The 26,562-nt window shown below is 49.1% G+C and overlaps 1 protein-coding gene and 1 long non-coding RNA gene across 4 annotated transcripts in view; one reads left to right on the forward strand and one right to left on the reverse strand.

Annotated features, from left to right (window-relative positions):
* Positions 1–26,562, reverse strand: part of LOC147122312 (very-long-chain enoyl-CoA reductase-like) — a 109,382-nt gene that overhangs the window by 69,477 nt on the left and 13,343 nt on the right. The window lies entirely within an intron of this gene.
* Positions 1–26,562, forward strand: part of LOC147122313 (uncharacterized) — a 120,909-nt gene that overhangs the window by 67,224 nt on the left and 27,123 nt on the right. Inside the window, exon 3 of one of the 2 annotated variants that reach the window (XR_015077727.1) lies at positions 24,198–24,374. The exons of the other annotated variant lie outside the window; for it this stretch is intronic. This is a non-coding gene — a long non-coding RNA (uncharacterized LOC147122313). The remainder of the gene's footprint in view (positions 1–24,197; positions 24,375–26,562) is intronic. 2 annotated transcript variants of the gene reach the window in all.

Below are 26,562 nucleotides of genomic sequence, written 5' to 3' on the forward strand. Positions count from 1 at the left end.
GCCATGGAGATGAGGGCCACTCCCATGGATGTAGAGGAGCTTGTTTTGGACCTTCTGGCATCCTGTACAGCTCTTGGTCATCTCTTCGATTTCTCTATCGATTCCCGGCCACCACACAAACGCTCTGGCTAAGTTCTTCATTTTTACCCCACCCAGATGACCCTCATGAAGCTCATTGAGCACTCTATCCGTCAACTTAGGTGGAATTACTACTCTGGATCCACACATCAAGGTTCCTCTGCACACTGACAGCTGTTCTCTTCTCGGCGAGAATGCTGGCAGCAGTGGTTCGCCATGTGCTGGCCATCCCTTCATGGACTCAATGTTTTTAATTGCGGTGGATGCACATTCAAAGTGGTCAGAGGTAATAAAAATGTCCTCAACCACCACAGAAAAAACTATCACAGTCTTACGAACCATATTCGCCAGGAATGGGCTGCCTGAACAGATTTGCTCTGACAATGGACCACAGTTTGTGTCTGAAGAGTTCCGGAGGTTCTTAAAGAACAATGGTGTTAAGCATTACACATCCGCCCCATATCATCCAGCCACTAATGGATTGGCCGAGAGGTTTGTTCAAACATTCAAGAAGGCTATCAAGGCAATGTGTAATGAAGATATACCCCTACAACACAAGGTGGACAACTTCTTGTTTGCCTACCGGAATGCGACACATGCGGTTACCAACCAAACTCCTGCCATGATGTTCTTTAATCGAAGACTACGATGCCGCTTGGATCTGGTTAAGCCGAACATCAGAAGAGATGTGGAGAACAGGCAGTTTCAGAATATGAATGAAAGACCGACCAGGAGTTTTAAGATAGGTCAACTAGTGTTGGCCCGGGACTACCGCACAGAGAAATGGCAGCCAGGAACGATTTGTACACGGCAAGGACCTCTCATGTATACCGTGGACGTTGGAGAGAACATTGTAAGACGCCATGCTGACCAGATTCTCCAGCTCTGCCTCGACGGCTGGGCGAATTGCATATGGTACCGGTCTTGCTTTGAAAAACTTGGGAATTGCATTCTCCTCTATTTTTATCGAGGCAGTTACGCCTTTAAGAGTGCCCAGTTCTTGTTGAAATACCTCTTTGGCGTCAGCTAAGATTGTTGACAATCGTCCAGGAGCGACGTCATCATCCTTTTTACCAGCCACCGTCAGTGCCTGAATGGAGTGCCAGTCTAAACTTATCTTTCTGATCCATTCACGTCCCAATAACGGTGGTCCACCATCTTGTAGAATGTAGATACAATTTCCGTATTTTCTTGCCGTTGTATTCGACAGGCACCCTTATTTTTCCTCTGGGGTATACTTTTTGCCCCGTATACATCCTCAAGACAATGGATGTCTCTCTCAAGGGTATGTGTGAGAATAGCCGCTCGTAGTCTCGTCGATTCATGACGGTTAGAGCTGATCCTGTATCCAATTCCATTTTGACTTGGGACCCTGCTATCGTGAGGGTGACCCAAATGGTTCGGTGATCCTCTTTTGCGATTACGTTGTGAAGTTTGAGACAGCTTAGTCTCTTGTTTCCGGATTCACTATCGCTCATCTGGTCTTCGGAACTACTGTCCGTCATCTTTTGTACTTTCTTGTACGGTTCCTTAGTAGCCTTTTTGTTGTCGTTGGTCTTCTTCCCAGACCTGCAAACTCGTGCAATGTGTCCCATCTTTCCGCATTGCCTGCATATTTTGTCCTTGGACCAGCAGTCCTTCTGGTCATGGTTAGTTCTGCCACAGCGATAACATTTTGCAAATCCCTGTGCCAGTTCGTGGGTGCCGTATTCCCGTGGCTTTTGTTGTATTTCCGCAGCTCCCCTGGCTGCTGCTTCATACGATACTGCCATGCTGAAAGCCTTATCTAGTGTCAGCTCTTTCTCTGAGAGTAACCTCTTCTGGGTTCCTTCACTCAGGAGTCCACAGACAAATTTGTCCCGTAGGGTATCGGCCAGTCCTGCTCCGAACTGGCAGTGCTTTGATAGCTTGCGTAGTTCCGTAAGGTACTCAGCATTGCTCTCATCTTTATGCTGAGTTCTCCTGTGGAATTTAAATCTTTCTGCTATCAGCAGCGGTGCAGGGTTTAGGTGTTCCTGTAGGATAGCAACAATTTCGTTAAAACACTTCACCTTCGGTTTGGCTGGAGCAATCAGGTCCCGCAATAGGCCATACGTTCTTGCGCCCATTAAGTTTAGCAGTACCGATGCCTTTTTCTCATCGGCTATTTCGTTTGCTTCGCAATATACCTCGACTCTTTCCACATACGTGGTCCAGTCCTCTATTGCATTATCAAAGGCAGTGATACAGCCAGTCTTCGGCATCTTGGAAATCTAAAATGGCACCTCCCGCGCTTTGCCTTCTTCCCCGATTTAACAAAATGGCGCTTCCCGCGCTTTGCCTTCTTCCCCGCTGGATTAAGATGGCGCCTCCCGCGCTTTGCCTTTTTCCCCGCTGTTGCTAGCGCTGCTTTCCGCGGTTTCCGTTGCAACCTGCAGCTCCTCGCGGCTTCCTGCGCATTTTATATATATTTCCTTTGTTATTTTATTATTTTCCCGTCGTGGAACAACCCTGTGGGACTCTTGCCTCCCTCTTCTCGGGTCTGTACGCAGCCCGGCTTCGTAGCACCGGCCGCGCCCTGTGTGCTCCACCCTCTCTCTCTCCTCTTCCCGACAACGCTGTTGGGCCCCGTTGCAAGCCACCCGCTCGAGTTCTAGACCGCCGCAGCCCAGGAAGGATCAGTGTACTACCTGCCACCAGCCCGATTAGCTGAAGCACCGTCGACAGGAACCAAGCCCCGCTCTCGACAGCCTCTCCTGCAATCTTCAACTCCGCTGACTCAGGGGCGGATGCCCACGGTCGACGCCCGTTTCTACTGCTTCTTTCTTCCTTCTGGCCTCGACCTCTGCTCACTTCACTTCAGGAATGGATCCCAGGAGGTGGTGCAGACTGTAGGTAAGTTCGTATCTGCTCGTCGCCAATATTATGTCCGTGTATAATTGAGACACGGACAGCAGGAGTTGGTCACAACAAGTCTTTACTGAATGGAGACAATCGGGAAACTGAAACTACAGAGGGCTGCTAGCGCCTTTTATACAGGGGTGGTCACTGCCGGTACTGCAGTCTGAGGCCAGTTATTCCCTTAAAGGTACATACACAACAGTAGCCTGTCTGCATTTACTGTCAAAGTTAAATAGCACATTTTTTTTAAAAAGAGAGCACATGTTAAAATATCATTCGGGACACACAGAGGTGGGGGTGCAGAGTGGTTGCACTGTATAAGGAGCACAGAATGGGGTTGTGCTTCATGAGAAAGACTACACATGGAGTGTATCTTATGTGGGGAGGGGGTATTGGTATGTGGAGGGAGGTTCTTTGGGTGGGTGGAGCTGCGAGGAAGCCGGAGTATTTATTAATTTGAAAGAACCATGTGGATCCTTCTTTCTGTTAAGGGAACGAGTTACTATCTATATGTCTGTTCATAGGCACACCCACTACCTAGTACAGTTGGGAAAATCCCAACCAACATTTGAAGTTACATTCAGGAATGGGAAAGACAGCAGAGCCTCTATAGTTAGATTTGCAAGATGTTTCTGAGTTACCATGAATGTTTCTCCTGCTCCCACAGCACTTGCAATACTAACCGATTGATATTTTAACATGTTCTCTCTTTTTAAAATGAGGGGATCTCATTGAAACTTATAAAATTCTAACAGGACTAGACAGACTAGATGCAGGAAGGATGTTCCCGGTGGCGGGGGAGTCCAGAACCAGGGGTCACAGTCTAAGGATAAGGGGTAAGCCATTTAGGACAGAGATGAGGAGGAATTTCTTCACCTAGAGAGTGGTGAACCTGTGGAATTCTCTACCACAGAAGGCAGTAGAGGCCAATTCATTAAATATATTCAAGAAGGAGTTAGATATATTTCTTAAGGCTAAGGGGATCAAGGGATATGGAGAGAAGGCAGGGACAGGGTACTGAATTTGGATGATCAGCCATGATCGCATTGAATGGCAGAGCAGGCTCAAGGGGCCGAATGGCCGACTCCTGCTCCTATCTTCTATGTTTCTAACTCAGAAATTGTCAACTGTACTTTTAATGCTCCAAATACTGGCAGCTCTCCTTCCCTCCATCCCATTTCTGGAAGCATTCCTCCCCTTTCCCCGACCCCTCCCCCGCAACTTACTCCCAAATCTCCCTCACTCCTGATTCTGACTGATTTCCCTCACTCCTGATTCTATGCTGATTTTGACCCCCAATGCCCCACTGCTCCTGTAACCTGGGATATCTGCACCTCCCGCCCCAGTTGTGCTGCAGGGTGAATGGATGTGTCCAGCTGTTGGTGGCTGGCTGTCAACTGATACTGACAGCAGCGATCTTTCAACAGCAAGTCAAGTTACTGTTTAGGGAGGTGCTTCTTTGCAGTGTTTCTTCTTCAGTGCTGGCTACTTATTGACTTGCAAACAGGAAGCTGTCGAAAGAGCCCACACATCGAACACCTTGCCGGTCATCAGGGTAATGATGGTTAGCGGCCATGTGCGTGTGAGCAGGATGTTTGGCGTTCCCACCAGGGTGGATGTGCCAACGTACCTTTCCGTGGGTAAGTTTTACTGATTTTACTTTTCAGTGATCTCCATCTGCAGGGTTTCTCTGTGGAGCTGCGCTAATAACCATTTCAGACAGCTGATATGGAGTTGGCGAGCCAGAGTCATGTCAATCAGAGGGCGCCCCTTCAACACGTGCCATCCAAAGAATGGGATCAATCATCACCGGTCTCAAAAGAGTCCCCAATTAATACTTAGCAGAGAGATGAAATACATGGGGACTCCCCCATGCATGTCATCTCTCTGCTAAGTATTAATGGACTGGATGGACCAAAGGGGGATTCCCATGGCCTCTGTCAGTTATTAATAAAACAACCTTGACATCAGACCACTGCACAGTGAGCGTGCTCAAATGGCCTCAAGATGTGAAGCTGGTGCCTCATTACTTCAGACCTTCACTGGGCACGTGCTCAATGGACTCACTGCTCGAGAATATTTATAATGAGCCATTTGCACGTTACTGAATTATCACCCGCACGTGCATGCAAAGAACTTTAACCCCATTGTCCTTTATTATCCGCAGCTATCTTCTTATTGGGCTGAGGCCGAGAACATACGCCTGCTGCAATTTACCTTTCAGGGTCAGTAAATCTGTTTTTCTGAAAGGATGGGGGCAGGGCATCATTCTCAACTTCCTTCAAGGAGATATATATATATTTTTTTTAAACTTTTAACTTTAAATTCCTTTCCAACGGTTAATTATCTGCTCCCCTCAATCAGCCCAGATTCCATTTTATTTAAAAATTATTTTTTGTGTGTGGTTCTTGCATCTTTATTTAACCCTTTAGATCACCCCTCGTACAGGTGCCTGGAAGGCAATGTTGGTGAAGTTGGCTGCTCAGGTGTAGCACCTGTCAAGCAGCAGGGTAGATACTCTTAGTCCCCTGTCCCCGTGGTGGGATTATTTACTTCCTCTTGGGCACCGCCCACCCCCCCCTCCACCACTCCACAAACAGCCCAGCTGAGAGCTGACGAGGTTCCTCATACGGCCACACATCTTAACACTGCAGGCAAAGGAGAAAAAAAAAAATCAATAAAATGTAATTAAATCTAGTGACTGGTCATAAAACCGTTGATTCATGATAATCAATTACCAAAGAGACTGCCTCTCACTGCCAGCGGTTAACATTTTCAATCTAACTCGTCTGCCTGTCTCAGCACTTTCTATTATTTCAGGTTCAGATGAGGCATGTGAATTCTCTGTGTCACTGTCGCTCAGAATTTCAGTTCCAGTCGAATGCCTCACTCGCCTGGCATCCACTGGCAGGGCTTCAGAAATAATCGCATTCAGCCCCCAAAGCACCAGTACACAGGAAATGAAGGAAGAATGACATTTTGCTCTTCCAGGTGTGTGGGGCTAAAGCTTCCCCCTCGCCCCGAATGCCTCAGCAAGTTTAGGCAATGAGTGGCTGAGTCTCACAGCTTAGGTAAAGGAAAGGACTTGCATTTATATAGCGTCTTTCACGACCTCAGGACGTCCCAAAGCGCTTTACAACCAATGAAGTGCTTTTGAAGTGTAGTCACTGTTGTAATCTCGGAACATTATAAGTAGGCCCCAGGTTCAGTGCTCAGTTTGCAGTGGGTTTGCTAATAGCAGCAACAGTAGGAGCTAGAATTGATTTCAGGCCCTGGGTTAGAGATGAGATATTCAGTCAGGATTCCTGGTCAAAATTATTGCCTAGTGACCCTTGCTGAAAGTGTGTGCGTATCAGATAGGGTGTGATCAGGATTGGCTGTGGGGCCCCCTCTCCCGTCCCCCCATTGCCACTGCTTACTGGCAAGAATGAATAACCACACGGGCAAGGTCCGAGAGGGCACCTGGTGTCATGGGGCCTGTGAAGCTGTGTCTCAGCACCTGGGAGAACAATGTTTTGGCATGGGGTGTACACACCCAGGGAAGGAAGGCAGGTGAGAAAACTGGCAACGAAAAGTAGCCCAGGGTTAATCAAAAAAAAAACAATGAATCGTGACAAAACTCTGCCCTAAATAACTTTAGCTTGCTGAGGAAGTTTTCCCACATGTTTGTGCACTATTGCACTTTTGAACTATAACGTGCTGTCCTGTCCATTTAAATTAATCGAGTGGAATTTTCTAGAACTTTTCTAAAAGTCCGTCCAGGGGAATGTTTTTTCCTAGGTGGTCATCAGCTTTGATTACTGGTATTCCAGAATCATAGAAACATAGGAGATAGGAGCAGGAGTAGGCCATTCGGCCCCTCGAGCCTGCTCCGCCATTCAATGAGATCATGGCTGATCATCCAAACTCAGTACCCTGTCCTTGCCTTCTCCCCATATCCCTTGATCCCTTTAGCCTTAAGAAATATATCTAACTCCCTCTTGAATATATTTAATGAATTGGCCTCAACTGCCTTCTGTGGTAGAGAATTCCACAGGTTCACCACTCTCTGGGTGAAGAAATTCCTCCTCATCTCTGTCCTAAATGGCTTACCCCTTATCCTTAGACTGTGACCCCTGGTTCTGGACTCCTCCGCCATCGGGAACATCATTCCTGCATCTAGTCTGTCTAGTCCTGTTAGAATTTTATAAGTTTCAATGAGATCCCCTCATTCTTCTAAACTCCAGCGAGTACAAGCCCAATCGACCCAATCTCCCCTCATACGTCATTCCTGCCATCCTAGGTATCAGTCTGGTGAATCTTCGCTGCACTCCCTCCATGGCAAGAACATCCTTCCTCAGGTAAGGTGACCAAAACTGCACACAATACTCTAGGTGTGGTCTCACCAAGGCCCTGTACAACTGCAGCAAGACATCCTTGTTCCTGTACTTGAATCCTCTCACTACGAAGGCCAACATACCATTTGCCTTCTTAACCACCTGCTGCACCTGCATGCTTACCTTCAGCGACTGGTGCACAAGGACACCCAGGTCTCGTTGCACTTCCTTCTCCTAATCTATTGCCGTTCAGATAATAATCTGCCTTCCTATTTTTGCCACCAAAGTGGATAACCTCGCATTTATCCACATTATACTGCATCTGCCATACATCTGCCCAATCACCCAACCTGTCCAAATCATACTGGAGTTTCTCGGCATCCTCCTCACAGCACACACGCCCACCCAGCTTTGTGTCGTCTGCAAACTTGGAGATATTACATCTAGTTCCTTCGTCTAGATCATTAATATATATTGTGAATAGCTGGGGTCCTAGCACCGATCCCTGTGGTGCCCCACTAGTCACTGCCTGCCACTCGGAAAAAGAGCCGTTTATTCCAACTCTTTGCTTCCTGTCTGCCAGCCAGTTCTCTATCCAAGTCAGTACCTTTCCCCCAATCCCATGTGCTTTAACTTTACACGCTAATCTCTTATGCGGGACCTTATTGAAAGCCTTCTGAGAGTCCAAATACACCACATCCACTGGTTCTCCCTTATCTATTCTACCAGTTACATCCTCAAAAAATTCCAGTAGATTAGTCAAGCACGATTTACCTTTTGTAAATCCATGTTGACTTTGTCCGATCCTGTCACTGTTTTCCAAGTGCTCTGCTATTACATCTTTTATAATGGACTCTAGCATTTTTCCCACTACCGATGTCAGGCTTACCGGTCTGTAATTCCCCGTTTTCTCTCTACCACCTTTTTTGAATAGTGGGGTAACATTAGCTACCCTCTAATCCATGGAAACTGTTCCAGAATTTTGGAAGATGACCAGCAATGCATCTACTATTTCTAGGGCCACTTCCTTAAGTACCCTAGGATATAGATTATCAGGCCCTGGGGATTTATCGGCCTTCAATCCCATCAATTTCCTTAACACCATTTCCCTACAAATACTGATTTCATTCAGTTCCTCGCTCTCATTAGACCCTATGTTCCCCGACATCTCTGGGAGGTTATTTGTGCCCTCCTTTGTGAAGACAGAACCATTTCTTTGTTCCCCATTATAAATTCCCCTGATTCTGACTGCAAGGGACCTACGCTTGACTTCACCAATCTTTTTCTCTTCGCATATCTATAGAAGCTTTTCCAGTCAGTTTTTATTTTCCCTGCAAGCTTACTCTCATACTCTATTTTCCCCCTCTTAATTAATCCCTTTGTCCTCCTTTGCTGAATCCTAAACTGTTCCCAATCCTCAGGTTTGCTGCTTTTTCTGGCCAATTTATATGTCCTCTCCTTGGATCTTATGCTATCCCTAATTTCCCTTGTTAGCCACGGTTGAGTCACCCTTCTTGTTTTATTTTTATGCCAAACAGGGATCAACAAATTCTGTAGTTCATCCATGCGATCTTTAAATGTTTGCCATTGCCTATCCACCGGCAACCCTTTAAGGAACTTTCCCCAATCCATCCTACCCAAATCACTTTGCCTATTAGAATTATAAGCCTAGAAATTCCAGCTGCATCGCTGGAGGTATGGCCAATGGAGGCTTCCGTCCGTCCCAGCTCCTCAGCTGTTAGCCGTGGCCCCATGGGGTCACACTCTTGCCTCTGAGTCAGAAGCTTGTGGGTTCCAGTTACACTCCAGAATCTTCAGCACAAAATCTAGGTTGCCATTCTAGTGCAGTACTGAGGGAGTGCTGCACTGTCGGAGGTGCCTCTCTTCAGATGAGACGTTAAACCGAGGCCCCATCTGCCCCCTCAGATCCCACGGCACTATTTCAAAGAAGAGTGGGGGAATTCTCCCTGGTGTCCTGGCCAATATTTATCCCTCAACCAACATCACTAAAAACAGATTATCTGATCATTATCACAGTGCTGTTTGTGGGAGCTTGCTGTGCACAAGTTAACTATCATGTTTGCAACATTACAACAGTGGCTACACTTCAAAAGTACTTGGGACGTCCTGAGGTCATGAAGTACACGATATAAATGTTAAGTTTTTCTTTTTTATGGCCATGTGGCAAAGCCACCAAGAGACTCTTGCAGTAATGTATATAATTGCCTTTAACAGGGGCTTGTTACCTTTAAGTGTTTGCTCTGTATAAACAGCACGGGTTCGGTAAAATGGCGATCCAGCGCGATGACGTCATCACGCAGGTCACGTGACGTTCCAACGGCGGGAAACGTGATGACGTCAGAGGGGAGAGGCGTTCCCCCTCAGTCCTCGTGGAACCAGTTGGTGTACAGACCTGTATAGAGTTTCTCCTGCGTTTTTGTTTGTAACTTTTACTAGTGCATTAAACCACGTTTGGTTAACTGCTAGTTTCAGTCTCAGTACTTTCGTTAGGAGTTCAAGCACTCCTACATTGGTGACCCCGAATCCTCGCGGACGATCTTCGCGGCGGAAACGGAACACAGGGCCATGATGGAAGCCAACGCAGTGGCTTTGAAGCTCCCCCAATTTTGGGAACAACAGGCGGCCTCCTGGTTCGTACAAGCGGAGGCGCAGTTCGAGCTCTGCAACGTTGTGCAGGATCAGACCTGTTATCTTTACGTGGTCTCCGCACTCGACAGCGTCGAGGATCATCAGCCTACTGGAGAACCCCCCGGCCACCGACAAGTATGTCGCCATTAAGGCATGGCTAATGCAGGTATTCGGCCCTACGAAGGCAGAGCGCACACGCCGCCTACTCACGCTGCCCGGGTTAGGAGACTCCAGACCTTCGGAGTCGATGAGCCAGATGCTCACACTCCTGGGGTCTGAACCGCAATGTTTCCTGTTCCGCGAACTGTTCCTCAGTCAACTGCCCGAACAGGTGCAGGCGGCCCTCGCCAGATCGGACGCCGGGGATTGCATAGCACTCGCCGAAGAGGCGGATAAAATATACGCGGTCCGACAACAATGCTGCGCCGTTGCGAGATGCCCCGCCCCAAAGGGCCCTGCCTCGACGCCTCCAACAACCGGTTTCTGTTATTACCACGCTCGATTTGGCGTGAAGGCCAGAAGCTGCCGTCCGCCTTGCAGTTTCGTGCCCAAAATACCGAACAAGCAACTGCGCGTCAAGAACACCGACTCCGGGGCATGCCTCGCGGACACGATGTCACTCGGCGATTCCGGGAATTTAGGAGTCGTTCAAACAGGCTTGTCCGACCTCCTCTGCGATTGACTTTCCTTATTAAAGACAATTCTGGGGGGGGGCGTATGTGGCAAAGCCACCAGGAGACTCTTGCAGTAATGTATATAATTGCCTTTAACAGGGGCTTGTTACCTTTAAGTGTTTGCTCTGTATAAACAGCGCGGGTTCGGTAAAATGGCGATCCAGCGCGATGACGCCATCACGCAGGTCACGTGACGTTCCCAACGGCGGGAAACGTGATGACGTCAGAGGGGAGAGGCGTTCCCCCTCAGTCCTCATGGAACCAGTTGGTGTACAGACCTGTATAGAGTTTCTCCTGCGTTTTTGTTTGTAACTTTTACTAGTGCATTAAACCACGTTTGGCTAACTGCTAGTTTCAGTCTCAGTACTTTCGTTAGGAGTTCAAGCACTCCTACAGCCATTTGCTTAAAAGGGCATCCTGGTTTACCACCAAAAAGAAAGTTTTGAGTTATTGATTTGCTACTTTCCGAACGGCAATCGATTTCTCCTTCCCACATGGTAAGAAAGATGGAGATGGTTTATCTTGGGGGTTGAAAGCCCTGCCTTGTGCCAACTGAAAAACAGCAAGACTACAGAGTGCATGAATACATTGATACTGATTGAAAACCCTTCAGTATCACCACTTCCCCATGTCTCCGGAAGGCAATTAAATCATTCCAAAAATAAACAGTGTAGAGTGACAGCTCTTCCTCCGCACTTCTTGATATTGGGACACTTTCCTCACAAATAACAATTCCCGTCAGGAGATATATTCCACATAAAGTGATACATTAGAGCAGCAGGGCGTCCAAACTGCGGCCATAGGACCACTTGCAGCTCCTGAGGCTTAGTAATCCAAGGCTCGAGGCCCACGTGGTTGGTTCTGTTTGAATCTCATAGGCCTGGAGGTTCTGAAAGGGCTGTTTTAGCGCTGTTGCCTCACTGATAATAATAATAATAATCAACTTTATTGTCATTGTTAGTGCACAAGTGCAGTACAACGAAATGTAGGCTTGCGGCTCCCGAGAGTGTACATTTAGATTAAGACATTTAAACATTCAACATACATTTGGCTTGTAATACATTAACATAAACATAACCATAATAAAGTGCATTGGCAGATGTGCAGGCTTTAGAGTTTATTTGTGGAGTTCAGTAGGATGACAGCCCTGGGAAAGAAGCTGTTCCTAAATCTGGTCGTTCAGGTGCGAATGCATCTGTAGCGTCTCCCAGATGGCAGGAGGGCGAACAGACTGTGGCTGGGGTGGGTAGGGTCTTTGATGATGGTCCGTGACCTCCATAAATTCTAGCTCAGAGCACTGAAATCCATTAGTGTCAGCAATTTGAAATATAAACAAATTAACAGCAGCGTGGATTTCTACTCTTTATGTGGTTCCTGAAATGAAAAGCACCAGTACAAACTACTTTAGGGACTATTATGCACCAAAATAAAGATAAATGCTGGCTGCGGTTTTCATAGAGTCATAGGACCTCCATTCGGCCCGTCGAGCCTATGCCGGCTCTTTGAAGGAGCTCTCCAATTTAGGCCCACTCCCCAGCCATTCCCCATAAACCTGCAAATCAGTCCTCTTCAAGTACATGTCCAATTGCTTGTTGGAAGTTCCTGTGGAATCTGCTTCCACCCCTCTTTCAGGTAATGCATTCCAGCTCATAACAACCCTCTGCTGTGTTCTCACCAGCCTAACAGCAGCCCCTCACCACCCCCCCCCCACCCCCCCACCCTATTCATTTTAACACACAGGAAAATCATGGGCTGGTGCGAAAGCAGAAGCGGAAAAGTGCTGAAAGTCCAACTGAAGATTCAGTAACACCGACAGATCACGTACGAGGCAGCTTTACAATACAGTCCATGAGAACTATCGGGGGTGAATTCCCGCCGGAGTTACCCCCCCCCCCTCGTCTGTCGTACCTTTGGCGGAGGAGCGGCAGAAACCCCAGAAATACGGAGTAAACCCTGTTTTTCTGGCGTTTCCTGTGGCTCTTTCGCCAACGTTATGGAGGGCAAGCAAGCGAACCCGTGGCGGGAATTCACCCTCCATTTCTGATCTGTTTTGAGCTAATATGCTGTAAAGGGGTCAGGTTATCCTGAGGAAGACAAACACAAAGCACAGCGTGTGCCGATGTGAGCATGTTACAAAGGGGTAGAGGAGGCTGCTGCATCTCTTGATGTGCAGAAGAAACTGTCTGTAGAGATACAAAAAAGTAGAAATCACTGTGGCCGGTCTTACAGTGTAAACACTTTAGGAACACAGGAGTGGGCCATTTAGCCCCACTTTAACACGCTGCTATCAACTTCTTCTCTCCGCTATTTCAATGGAGGGTTAACCTGTAGTGTATGTGCTTTAAGTCAGAACTACTTTTTACAGCTCCTGTATACTGTAGTACCGGCAGTAACCACACCGGTATATAAGCTGTGCGCATGCCTCTGTACTCCAGTCTAGAGATGACCCTCCTCCAGTAAAGACCTGTTGTTTGTTTATATACAGCATCCGTGTAATTCTTTATCCACTGAACCACGGATCTAACAGTGGCGACGAGTGTTGATGCGAATCTACCTGCAACATAAAAAATAAAAAAAATAGTCGAGTCCAGGAACACGGGCGTCGACCGCGAGCAACCGCCCAGCAGTCAGGCAGAGATCCAACTTCACTGGGGAGGCTGTGGAGAGCCGGGCTTGGTTCCCCAGCTACAACGAGCAGTAAGAGACCGACGACAGGTCCAGAGTAGACCCTTCCCGAGCAGCGGCGGCTGGAGCCGACCGACGGCAGAGAGAGAGAGCCGGGCAGCGTCGACGGGGTAAGAAAGTGGGTGAAGAGAGCAGGGCGCAGCCGGGGATTGATCACCGAGCGGCGTCGAGACAAAAAAAAAATACTGCAAACCGGAGAGAGGGTAAGAAACAGCCGGGTTCTAGACTGAGCGGCGTCGACAAATATCAAGAGAAGAACGCGCAGAGCACAGCCAGGGATCACGGGCTGATCAGGGTCCGTGGGGCGAAGCAAGGGGAGACGCCATTGAGAAACAGGGAGAGCGCGGGAGGCACCATTGAGCCGCGGAGAAGAAGGAAAAGCGCGGGAGACGCCATTTTGCGAAGCCGCAGCGGAGAAGACGGGCGAGCGCGGGAAGGAAGGAAAGCGCGGGAGACGCCATTTTGTGCCAGCGGAGAAGAAGGGGAAGCGCGGGAGGCGCCATTGGGGATAGTTAACGCACAACCAAGGATGCCGAAGAGTGGCAGTATATCTACGTTCGACAATGAAGTCGAAGATTGGGCGACATATGTGGAACGTATTGAGGTGTACTGCAGGGTGAATGAAGTGCCAGATGCTAATAAAGCACTGGTTCTGTTAAATTCCATGGGTGCAAAAACTTATGGGTTACTGCGAAATCTAATAACCCCAGAGAAGCCGGTAAACAAGGATTTTGGAAGCATAGTAGAAATCCTACAGGACCACTTAAGCCCCACACCACTGCTGATAGCAGAACGATTTAAGTTCCATAAAAGGAACCAACGCAAAGACGAAAGCAATGCTGAGTACCTAACGGAACTGCGCAAGCTATCGGAACACTGCCAGTTTGGAGTGGGACTAGCAGACACGTTAAGGGACAAGTTTGTGTGTGGGCTACAAAGTGAAGGAACCCAGAAACGGCTTCTATCAGAAAAGGACCTTACGCTGGACAAAGCTTTCAATATGGCAGTATCACACGAAGCAGCCGCAGGGGGCACTGCAGAGATACAACGGAGACCGCAAGAATACGGCACCAACGAAATGACCTATGGAACAGGGAAGTGCTATCGCTGCGGCAGAACAACACATGACCAGAAAGATTGTTGGTTCAAGGACCAAGTGTGCGGACAGTGTGGGAAAGCGGGACACATAGCAAGAGTCTGCAGGTCTGGGAAGAAAACCAACAGTAAGAAATCTCCACAGGAGAAGTACAAAAAGGTACACCAGGTGATGGACAGTGGTTCAGACGAACAGAAAAGTGACACAGACTCCGGAAGCAAGGAGCTGGGCTGTCTGAAACTACATAATGTAACCGAAATAGAGGATCATCAGACTATCTGGGTTACACTCAAGATAGACGGAGTCCAAGTGGAAATGGAATTGGACACAGGGTCAGCTCTAACAGTCATAAATCAAAGAGACTACAAGCGGCTATTTTCACACATACCCTTGAAAGCTACAGAGATTGTCTTGAAGACGTATACGGGGCAAAAAGTCTACCCCAAAGGAAAAATAAGGGTGAAAGTGACATATAAAGGTCAGGAAATACCTAAAATGGATATATATGTATTGCCAAATGGAGGACCACCACTGCTAGGACGGGAGTGGATCCGGAAGATACATTTAGATTGGCATTCCATACAGGCACTGAAGGTGGAGGCCAAAAAGGATGACGACGTCACACCTGGACGACTGTCAAAAATGCTAACTGACGCAAAAGAAGTGTTCCAGGAGGGATTAGGAACACTAAAAGGAATAACAGCAACAATTAAAATAGAGGATAATGCAAGCCCAAAGTTTCTGAAGGCCAGACCAGTGCCTTATGCGATCAGACCAGCGGCTGAAGCAGAGCTGGAAGGGTTGGAACATTCAGGAGTACTGTCCAAAGTGGACTGGAGCGAGTGGGCTACACCCATCGTCCCTGTAATGAAGAGGTCATTGAGTAATACGCCTGGGGAACCAAAGAAGATCCGCATCTGTGGGGATTTTAAGGTGACAGTGAGCCCAGTCCTTCACACGGTGCAATATCCGCTTCCACAAATTGAGGATATTTTTGCCTCGCTATCTGGTGGTAAACACTTCACCAAAATTGATCTAGCCCAGGCGTACTTGCAAATGGAGGTAGAAGAAGCTTCGAAACATTACCTTACGATCAACACCCATAAAGGTCTCTATCAATACAACCAGCTGGTGTTTGGAGTAGCCTCGGCTCCGGCTATCTGGCAAAGGGCGATGGATCAGGTCCTGCAAAGGATTCCAGGGACCCAGTGTTATTTGGACGACATCTTGGTCACGGGTGAAAATGACGGCGATCATCTCGCTAACTTGGAGAAGGTGCTCGCCAGATTAAAGGAATATGGGCTACGAGCTAATCGCCACAAGTGCGAGTTTTTCCAGAAACAGATCTCGTATTGCGGCCACGTCATCGATGAAGAGGGGTTACATAAGTCCCCTGACAAGATTGAGGCAGTAGTCAAGGCTCCAGCACCGGAAAATGTGTCACAACTGAGGTTGTTCCTCGGGCTGGTAAACTATTACCACAAGTTCTTACCAAACTTGTCTACAGTACTACACCCACTGAACACCCTACTGCAAACAGGGGTATCATGGAAGTGGGATGACGAACGTAGACGAGCTTTCCAGAAGTGTAAAGAATTGATCACATCAAAAGAGGTGTTGGCCCATTTCAACCCAGCACTACCAATTTGTTTGGCATGTAATGCATCACCCTACGGAATTGGAGCGGTGCTGTCGCACAAATTCCCAGACAGGTTGGAGAGGCCAGTAGCCTTTGCGTCTCGGTCACTAACCTCAGCCGAGCGCAACTACGCCCAGATTGACAGGGAGGCCCTCAGCCTAGTATGGGGAGTAAAAAAAATCAACCATTATCTGCATGGGCAGAAGTTCACCTTGCTGACTGACCACCAACCACTTGTCTCCATCTTTAATCCTAAGAAGGGCGTGCCAGTAATGACTGCACAGCGGTTACAAAGATGGTCCTTGTTTCTAGGGGCGAATCAATATGAAATAGAATATAAAGGCACGAAACAGCATGGGAACGCTGATGGGCTATCGCGCCTGCCACTGCCTACAGTGGAGGAAGCACCAGCAGTGGACCCTATCGAGATATTTTATTCGTCGATAATTGAACGATTGCCAGTAACAAACGCGGATATAGAGAAGGAGACCCGCAATGATCCGATGCTGTCACGGGTATATGAATTGGCGGTGAGGGGATGGCCAACACATGGCGACTCACTGTTGCCAGCATTCTCATCCAGAAGAGAACAGCTGTCAGTATGCCAGGGGACAGTGATGTGTGGATCCAGAGTGGTGATTCCACCCAAGTTAAGGGAGAGAGTGCTAAAGGAGCTACATGAAGGTCATCTGGGGGGAGTGAAAATGAAAAGCCTTGCTAGGGCTTATGTGTGGTGGCCGGGATTCGATCAACAAATCGAAGACCTAACTAAGAGCTGCTTAGGATGCCAGAAGGTCCAAAATGCACCACCACATGCCCCTCTACACCCATGGGAGTGGCCCTCCTCTCCATGGCAACGGGTGCACATTGATTTCGCTGGTCCATTCATGGACTCAATGTTCTTAATAGCAGTGGATGCTCATTCAAAGTGGCCTGAGGTGATAAAGATGTCTTCAACCACTACAGAGAAAACGATTGCAGTCCTACGGACCATATTTTCCAGAAACGGTTTGCCAAGCAGATCTGCTCTGATAATGGACCACAGTTTGTGTCCGACGAGTTCCAAAAATTCATGAAAAGGAATGGGGTAAGGCATTACACATCCGCCCCGTATCATCCAGCCAACAATGGATTGGCTGAGAGGTTCGTACAAACCTTTAAGAAGGCGATAAAGGCCATGTGCGATGAGGAAATTCCACTACAGCATAAGATGGACAATTTCTTATTAGCCTACCGAAACGCGACACATGCAGTTGTGGTAAACCACTTTTATCGTTCACTATCGTTACACTATAGTTATCACTGTTGTATTGTTATCACCGTTCTCACTGTTGTATCACTATGCGAGGTCGCCTCTTGTCGCGCTGTTATACCTGGGCTGACCACCTCCGACTCCGCCCATGGCTCCACCTACCTGCCCAGGTATAAAGGTAGTCGACTGGCTGGTATTCCTCCTTGTTGGACCCGATCACCCACGATGGTGGGCTCTGTTATTTAGTCAATAAAAACCTTTAGTTACGTTCCTAACTCGTCGCTTTTTATTGGACGAATTGATAGGTATATCAATTTTATTGACTAAATTTTAAAGATGTTTGCTACTGACCAGCCAGAAGCCCTCCCAGAAGCACAGCCACAGCAGCCTTCAGACACCGGGCTACACCAGCCACGCCAGCCGGCTTGGCTGCAAGCCCTCAAACCACCGTACCTGGATCTAAACCCACAGGCAGCAAACTCAGCCCTCAACTTCAAACACTGGCTGGACTGCTTCGAATCCAACCTGGAAGAATCCGGCGTCCCGCAGAGATCCAAACTAAGACTTCTGAACGCCCAAGCGAGCCCGAGAGTATACGCACTCATCCAGGACACGACTACATACGAGGCCGCTATCAACCTACTGAAACAGCAGTACCGGAGCCCGGTAAATTACATGTACACCAGGCACCTCCTAAGATCCCGCCCGCAACAGCCAGGAGAGTCTGTAGCTGAATTTTTACGGGCGCTAAGAGCACTCGGCAGGAACTGTGACTTTAAAGCGGTGATGGCTGTTGAAAATACGGAAGATAATATCCGCGATGCCTTTGTGAAAGGCCTACGGTCCGACTACTCATGGCAAAGACTGCTTGAAGCTAAAGACCTCGACCTGGACAAAGCTGAAGCCCTCGCTCTCTCCCTGGAGGTGGCCCATCAGGACCAGGAGGCGTTTTCCAGGTGCTGCTCGCGACCCTGGGACTCGGGCCCGACCCCTACCGCAATACCCTTCGCAGCGCCGCCCCCGGGACCTACCTCAGCGTCGACGTCCCGGACCCGACCGGGCCCGCCACCCCCGGTACCGGCTCCGACATCGGGCACCCGCGATCGGGCAGCCGGCTGCTTCTTTTGCGGCCAGGAGAAGCACCCGAGGTCGCGCTGCCCAGCCAGGAACTCTACCTGCTCAACCTGCAGGAAGAAAGGCCACTTCTCTAAGGCCTGCAGGAGCGGATCTTCAGAGGCCAGCAGTGCCTCATGCGAACTGTGGGGGCGGCCATCTTCTTTCACGGCAACTGAGGCCAGCATCCCCACACGTGAGTCATGGGGGCGGCCATCTTTGATCAAGGCAACCGACCCCAATAGTGCCTCATGTGAGTTATGGGGGCAGCCATCTTCTCCGCCATTTTGTCCTACCTCGTGGGAGACGCCATTTTACCCACCACGCCCGACTGCCACCGGGCCCCCGGACCCGACGACCGCCTCGCCCACAGACGACAACGACTCGCTTACCTACACACTAGCCTCCGTCACTCTGGGTCAAGCCCGCCCACACCACCTGTCCAAGTCGATGATGGACATCAAAGTAAACGGCCACGCCACGACCTGCCTGTTCGACAGCGGAAGCACGGAGAGCTTCATCCACCCAGACACGGTGAGCCACTACTCCCTCCCTGTCCTGCCAACGCGCAACCGAATCTCGATGGCATCGAGGTCCCACGCCACGGACATTAGCAGCTACTGTGTTGTGACCTTGTCGGTTAAGGGTACGGAGTATAAAAATTTTAAACTCCTCGTCCTCCCCCAGCTCTGCGCTGCCGTCCTACTAGGGCTGGACTTCCAATCCCACCTCCAAAGTGTAACCCTAGCATACGGTGGACCCCTCCCCCCACTCAGTCGACAACCAGCGAATGTTAAACCGCCCACCGCGTAACACCTGCAGCCTATTCACCCTCAAGGTGCCGCCACCTTCCCTGTTCGCTAACCTCACCCCCGACTGCAAACCCGTCGCTACCAAGAGCAGGCGGTACAGCGCTGGGGACAGAGCCTTCATTAGCTCTGAGGTGCGGCGCCTCCTGAAAGAGGGCATTATCGAGGGGAGCAACAGCCCCTGGCGTGCCCAGGTCGTGGTCGTTAAGACCGGCGATAAAAATCGCCTGGTCATCGACTACAGCCAGACCATAAACAGATACACCCAGCTGGACGCATGTCCCCTTCCCCGCATATCTGACATGGTCAATCAGATTGCACAATACCGCGTATTCTCGACCATCGACCTTAAGTCGGCCTACCACCAACTCCCTATCCACCCCGAGGACCGCCAGTACACCGCCTTCGAGGCGAATGGGCGCCTATACCACTTCCTTAGGGTCCCCTTCGGTGTCACCAACGGGGTCTCGGTCTTCCAAAGGGAGATGGACCGGATGGTTGACCAGAACGGACTGCAGGCCACATTCCTCTATCTAGATAACGTCACCACCTGCGGCCGCGACCGGCAGGACCATGACGTGAATCTGGAGAAATTCCTCCGTACGGCCCAACGGCTGAACCTCACCTACAATAAGGAGAAATGTGTGTTTAACACCTCGCGCCTTGCCATCCTTGGCTGTGTAGTAGAGAACGGACTCATCGGCCTCGACCCCGAAAGAATGCGCCCCCTCATGGAGCTACCCCTCCCCCACTGCCCTAAGGCACTTAAGAGAACCCTGGGGCTCTTCGCCTACTATGCCCAATGGGTGCCCAATTATGCGGACAAAGCCAGACCCCTCATGAAGTCCACATCCTTCCCCCTCACGGAGGAAGCGTGCGCGGCCTTCTCCCTCATCAAGGGAGACATAGCCAAGGCCACAATGCACGCAGTGGATGAGTCCATCCCCTTCCAAGTGGAGAGCGATGCATCCGACTTCGCCCTAGCCGCTACCCTTAACCAGGAGGGGAGGCCGGTGGCCGCCTTCTCAAGGACCCTACAGGGCCCCGAGATCCGACACTCGTCGGTCGAGAAGGAAGCCCAGGCAATTGTGGAGGCGGTACGGCGCTGGAGGCATTACCTGGCAGGCAAACGATTTACCCTCCTCACCGACCAACGTTCGGTTGCTTTCATGTTTAATAACAAGCTGAGGGGCAAAATCAAGAATGACAAGATCTTGAGGTGGAGAATCGAGCTATCCACCTACGATTATGATATCTTGTACCGGCCAGGTAAGCTGAACGAACCCCCTGATGCTCTTTCACGAATTACATGCGCCAGCACGCATATTGATAGACTTCAGACCCTCCACAACGACCTCTGCCACCCCGGGGTCACCAGACTTTACCATTTCATTAAGGCCCGCAACCTGACCTACTCCATCGAGGAGGTCAGGACCATGACCAGGAACTGCCAGACCTGCGCCGAGTGCAAACCGCACTTCTATAGGCCGGACAGAGCAAGCCTGATCAAGGCCACCCGCCCCTTCGAGCGCCTGAGCATCGACTTTAAGGGGCCTCTACCGTCATCTGACCGCAATGTGTACTTCCTCAACATCGTTGATGAGTACTCCCGTTTCCCTTTTGCCTTCCCCTGCCCAGACATGACCAGTACCACGGTCATCAAGTGCCTGAACGACCTCTTCGCCTTGTTCGGGTTCCCGAACTATATACATAGTGACCGGGGCTCCTCCTTCATGAGCGAGGAACTCCATCAGTTCCTACTAGTGAGAGGTATTGCAGCAAGTAGGACCACCAGCTACAACCCCCGAGGGAACGGCCAGGTGGAAAGAGAGAACGCGATGGTATGGAAGGCCGTCCTCTTAGCCTTAAAGTCTAAGGGCCTCCCAACCTCCCGCTGGCAGGAAGTCCTCCCGACAGCGCTGCACTCCATCCGGTCACTACTTTGCACTGCCGTTAACGCCACCCCCCATGAACGAATGTTTGTTTTCCCCAGGAAGTCGACTACGGGAACCACTCTACCAACCTGGCTGACCTCTCCGGGGCCCGTCTTGCTGCGAAAGCACGTGAGGGCCCATAAAACGGACCCCCTGGTCGAGAGGGTGAACCTCCTGCACGCCAACCCCCAGTACGCCTACGTGGCTTACCCAGACGGGCGGGAGGACACTGTCTCCTTACGAGACCTCGCACCCTCGGGCACTCCGGAGACACCACCTTTACCCCCCCCCACCACCCCCCCAATTCCAGCCCAGGTAGACGGCATGCCGGAACCCCACGAGCCTTCGCCGACCACGCAGACACCAGCATTAACACCGGATAATGCAGCACCGCCGCTGCGACGATCGGAGAGGCTTACGAGGCCTCCGGACAGACTGACATACCAGAACTGGTAGTACACTTCACCCCGCCGGACTCAAATCTAAACAAGGGGTGAATGTGGTAAACCACTTTTATCGTTCACTATCGTTACACTATAGTTATCACTGTTGTATTGTTATCACTGTTCTCACTGTTGTATCACTATACGAGGTCGCCTCTTGTCGCGCTGTTATACCTGGGCTGACCACCTCCGACTCCGCCCATGGCTCCACCTACCTGCCCAGGTATAAAGGTAGTCGACTGGCTGGTATTCCTCCTTGTTGGACCCGATCACCCATGATGGTGGGCTCTGTTATTTAGTCAATAAAAACCTTTAGTTACGTTCCTAACTCGTCGCTTTTTATTGGACGAATTGATAGGTATATCAGCAGTTACCAACCAGACCCCAGCCATGATGTTCTTTAACCGAAGGTTGAGATCTCGTCTGGACTTGCTCAGACCAAATGTGCGAAGAAATGTTGAGGACAAACAATTCCAGCACATCAACGAGAAGCCGACAAGGAGCTTCAATGTAGGGCAACCAGTCTTGGCCTGGGACTATCGAACAGAGAAGTGGCAACCCGGAACGATATGTACAAGGCAGGGGCCATTAATGTACACCGTGGATGTCGGGGAGAACATTGTGAGACGCCACGTCGATCAGATCTTAGCGTCACAGGAAGGCGTCAACCCCATGTCTCGAGTACCTGGGAATGAACCCGACATACTGGTAGCATCTACTTCAGACCCAGTAGCAGTGGAACCCGATGAACTACCCGATGAAAAGGGGTCAGAATCGCCTCTGCACCAAGAACAAGAACCTCCGCGGAAAGGCGCTATCCCGAAAGGGTCAGGAAGCCGCCCCAAAGACTGAATCTATAAATGGACTTTTTGTTATTGAATGTACATGTAAAAATGTAATTGTTATTTGAATATTAAGGGGGTATTATTAATCTAAAAAGGGAGGAATTGTAGTGTATGTGCTTTAAGTCAGAACTACTTTTTACAGCTCCTGTATACTGTAGTACCGGCAGTAACCACACCGGTATATAAGCTGTGCGCATGCCTCAGTACTCCAGTCTAGAGATGACCCTCCTCCAGTAAAGACCTGTTGTTTGTTTATATACAGCATCCATGTAATTCTTTATCCACTGAACCACGGATCTAACATAACCCATTTAAAATAAGCAGGCGATCTCCTCGGCTGAAATAGCAGGAAGAGGAATTTGATACGAGCGCATTGAGCGCCTGTACGCTGGCCTCACCTGCCTCAGAGTATTGAAATAATCGGCACAGGATCATTGAGCTAACAACAGAAAATGCTGGAAAAACTCAGCAGGCCAGGCAACATCCGTGGAGAGAGAAAAAGAGTCAACGTTTCGGGGCAAACCCTTTGTCAAGACATTGAGCTGTCTGGCTGGAGCGCGATGCTGAATTTACACCCTGGCCTGGAAGAAATACTAGCCCCAATGAGCCTCCCTGCGGAGATGAGAGTGCTAACTGAAGGGTTATTGTTGCTCTTTAGTTTGGACTGCCTCTGCTGCCTGCTCAGTTTTTATTGCTTCTTCTATTTCTCCCCAATGACTGCTGTTACTCTTCCAGAGTCCAACACTTCCCTTTTACTGTTCTCACTGGTGCTGTGAGCTTCTGCTGAAACGCTGCACTGCTCTGTGAAACATGCTGAAGGGTACAGCTCTATTGATCTGATTCAGAACAGTACGCTTCCTAAATGTAGTCCTAGAAACCATGGGTTTACATCAAACAAATCCAATGCAGACTCACGGAGCCAAACACACACACACACACACACACACACACACACACGTACTGGAGCTGCACTAGCAGAGCGAGTGCAGTAGCCCCCCAGGATCTTTAGTGACGACCTTTTAAAACAACTGCAGTGGTCTTTCGTGCTACTGCCCCTCCCCCATCCCAGCTGCTCATGTTGTTTACATATCATATATCCCAGCCTTCCTCGTACAGTATGCTTCATTTCCACAAGCTCATTAATTCTTAGACTTGCTGCTGGAAGAGTTAAAGAAATTCCTATCTCCCGGGCTGGTTAAGAACATAAGAAATAGGAGTAGGAGTAGGCCATTTGGCCCCTCGAGCCTGCTCCGCCATTCAATAAAATCATGGCTGATCTTCTACCTCAACTTCACTTTCCCGCACTATCCCCATATCCCTGGATTCCCTTAATATTCAAAAATCTATCGATCGATCTCTGTCTTGAATATACTCAACGACTGAGCCTCCACAGCCCTCTGGGGTAGAGAATTCCAAAGATTCACCACCCGCTGAGTGAAGAAATTTCTCCTCATCTCAGTTCTAAATGGCCGACCCCTTATTCTGAGACTGTGACCCCTGGTTCTAGACTCCCCAGTCAGGGGAAACATCCTGTCAAGCCCTGTGAGAATTTTGTATGTTTCAATGAGATCACCTCTCATTCTTCTAAACTCTAGAGAATATAGGCCTAGTCTATTCAATCTCAATGATTGGTTTTGTTTTCACTGTGATTGAAAACAGCAATAATATTACAGTAATAAAAGTAAGCCAAAAGAATGAAAAGTTAAATATGTAATTATTTCACATCTGTTCGCCCCATCATTTAATTATGTTCCTCTTTATTCTCCTGCTGTTCCCTACTTTAGCTGCTGCCCAGTGGGTCACACTCTCGCCTCCGAGACAGAAGGTAGCTCGCCTGAGGAAGAGAGTGTTTGAAGACCAGGCACTAAGCTCATGGTCTACAGAGCAGCAGTGATACCCGCCCTGCTGTATGCCTCAGAGACATGGACCATGTACAGCAGGCACCTCAAAGCACTGGAGAGGTACTACCAACGTTGCCTCCGCAAGCTCCTGCAAATCCATTGGCATACCTTGAGTATTGTGTGCAGTTTTGGTCACCTTCTCTGAGGAAGGATGTTCTTGCCATGGAGGGAGTGCGGCGAAGATTCACCAGACTGATACCTGGGATAGCAGGAATGATGTATGAGGAGAGATTGGATCGATTGGGCTTATACTCACTGGAGTTTAGAAGAATGAGAGGGGATCTCATTGAAACTTATAAAATTCTAACAGGACTAGACAGACTAGATGCAGGAAGGATGTTCCCAATGGCGGGGGAATCCAGAACCAGGGGTCACAGTCTAAGGATAAGGGGTAAGCCATTTAGGACTGAGATGAGGAGGAATTTCTTTACCTAGAGAGTGGTGAACCTGTGGAATTCTCTACCACAGAAGGCAGTTGAGGCCAATTCATTAAATATATTCAAGAAGGAGTTAAATATATTTCTTAAGGCTAAAGGGATCAAGGGATATGGGGAGAAGGCAGGGACAGGGTACTGAGTTTGAATGATCAGCCATGATCTCACTGAATGGCGGAGTAGGCTCGAGGGGCCGAATGGCCTACTCCTGCTCCTATCTTCTATGTTTCTGTAGGCGCACCAATGTCAGTGTTTTTGCTCAGGCCAACATCCCCAGCATCGAAGCTTTTACCACACTCAATCAGCTCCTATGGACGGGTCACATTGTCCGCATGCCCGATACGAGACTCCCAAAACAAGCGCTCTACTCGGAGCTCCGGCACGGCAAGAGAGCCCCAGGTGGGCAGAGGAAACGCTTCAAGGACACCCTCAAAGCCTCCTTGAAAAGGTGTAACATCCCCATCGACACCTGGGAATTCCTGGCCCAAGACCGCACAAAGTGGAGGAGAAGCATCCGGGAAGGCGCTGAACACCTCGAGTCTCTTCGCCGGGAGCAAGCGGAAGCCAAGCGCAGGCAGCGCAAGGGGCGCACGTCAACCCAAGCACCCCACCCACCCGCCCCTTCAACCACCATCTGCCCCACCTGTGACAGAGACTGTAGGTCCCACATTGGACTCATCAGTCACCTGCAAACTCATTTGTAATGTGGAAGCAAGTCATCCTCGGTTCCGAGGGACTGCCTAAGAAGAAGAAGAGTGGGTTCAAAGTCCTGAGACTTGAACACATAATTCAGCTCGACACTCCAGTGCAATACTATTTCGAAGAAGAGCAGGTCCTGGCCAATATTTATCCCTCAATCAACATCACTAAAACAGATTATCTGGTTATTATCACATTGCTGTTTGTGGGAGCTTGCTGTTTGCAAATTGGCTGCCGCGTTTCCTGTATTACAACAGTGACTGCACTTCAAAAGTAATTCAGTGCCTGTAAAGCACTTTGGGACCCCCTGAGGTTGTGAAAGGCGCTATATAAATACAAGTCTTTCTTTTCCTTTAAGATAACAGATTTTTAAAATCTTTTAAAGATAAAAATAAAGACATGTAAATAAATATATTTTGCCCCCTTTGCTCAATATATTCAACTGCAATTTTTTTTTAAACTTAAAAATTCCCACTTACCTTTATTCCTCTGGCTACATGTTTTGGACACATGGCAAGTTTTTTTTATAAAAGGTTTTTTGTTAAACCAGCCTTATAGGCTGTTTCTCCCAACCAATTGAAAGTCCAGATTCCGAGGTTGGCCCATGTCAATTATTGACAACAACAACAACAACAACTGCATTTATATAGCATCTTTAACTTAGTAAAACTTCCCAAGGTGTTTCACAGGAGTGTTATCAAACAAGACTTGACACCGAGCCACTTAAGGAGATATAAGGACAGGTGACCAAAAGCTTGGCCAAAGAGGTAGGTTTTAAGGAGCGTCTTAAAGGAGGAGAGGTTTAGGGGGGGAATTCCAGAGTTTAGGGCCTAGGCAACAACAACAACAACTTGTATTTATATAGCGCCTTTAATGTAGCAAAACATCCCAAGGCGCTTCACAGGAGCGTTAACAGGCAAAATCTGACACCAAGCCACATAAAGATGTTATTGTTGTTGTGGAGCCGAGGCAGCTGAAGGCACGGCCGCCAATGATGGAGCGATGAAAATTGGGGATGCACAAGAGACCAGAATGGGAAGAGCGCAGTGATTTCGGAGGGCTGTAGGGGGTTACAGAGATAGGGAGGGGCGAGGCAATGGAGGGATTTGAAAACA

The sequence above is a fragment of the Somniosus microcephalus genome, chromosome 3, assembly GCF_052327205.1.
Source record: "Somniosus microcephalus isolate GS21.2 chromosome 3, FLI_Smic_1.0, whole genome shotgun sequence".
NCBI classification, from domain to species: domain Eukaryota; kingdom Metazoa; phylum Chordata; class Chondrichthyes; order Squaliformes; family Somniosidae; genus Somniosus; species Somniosus microcephalus.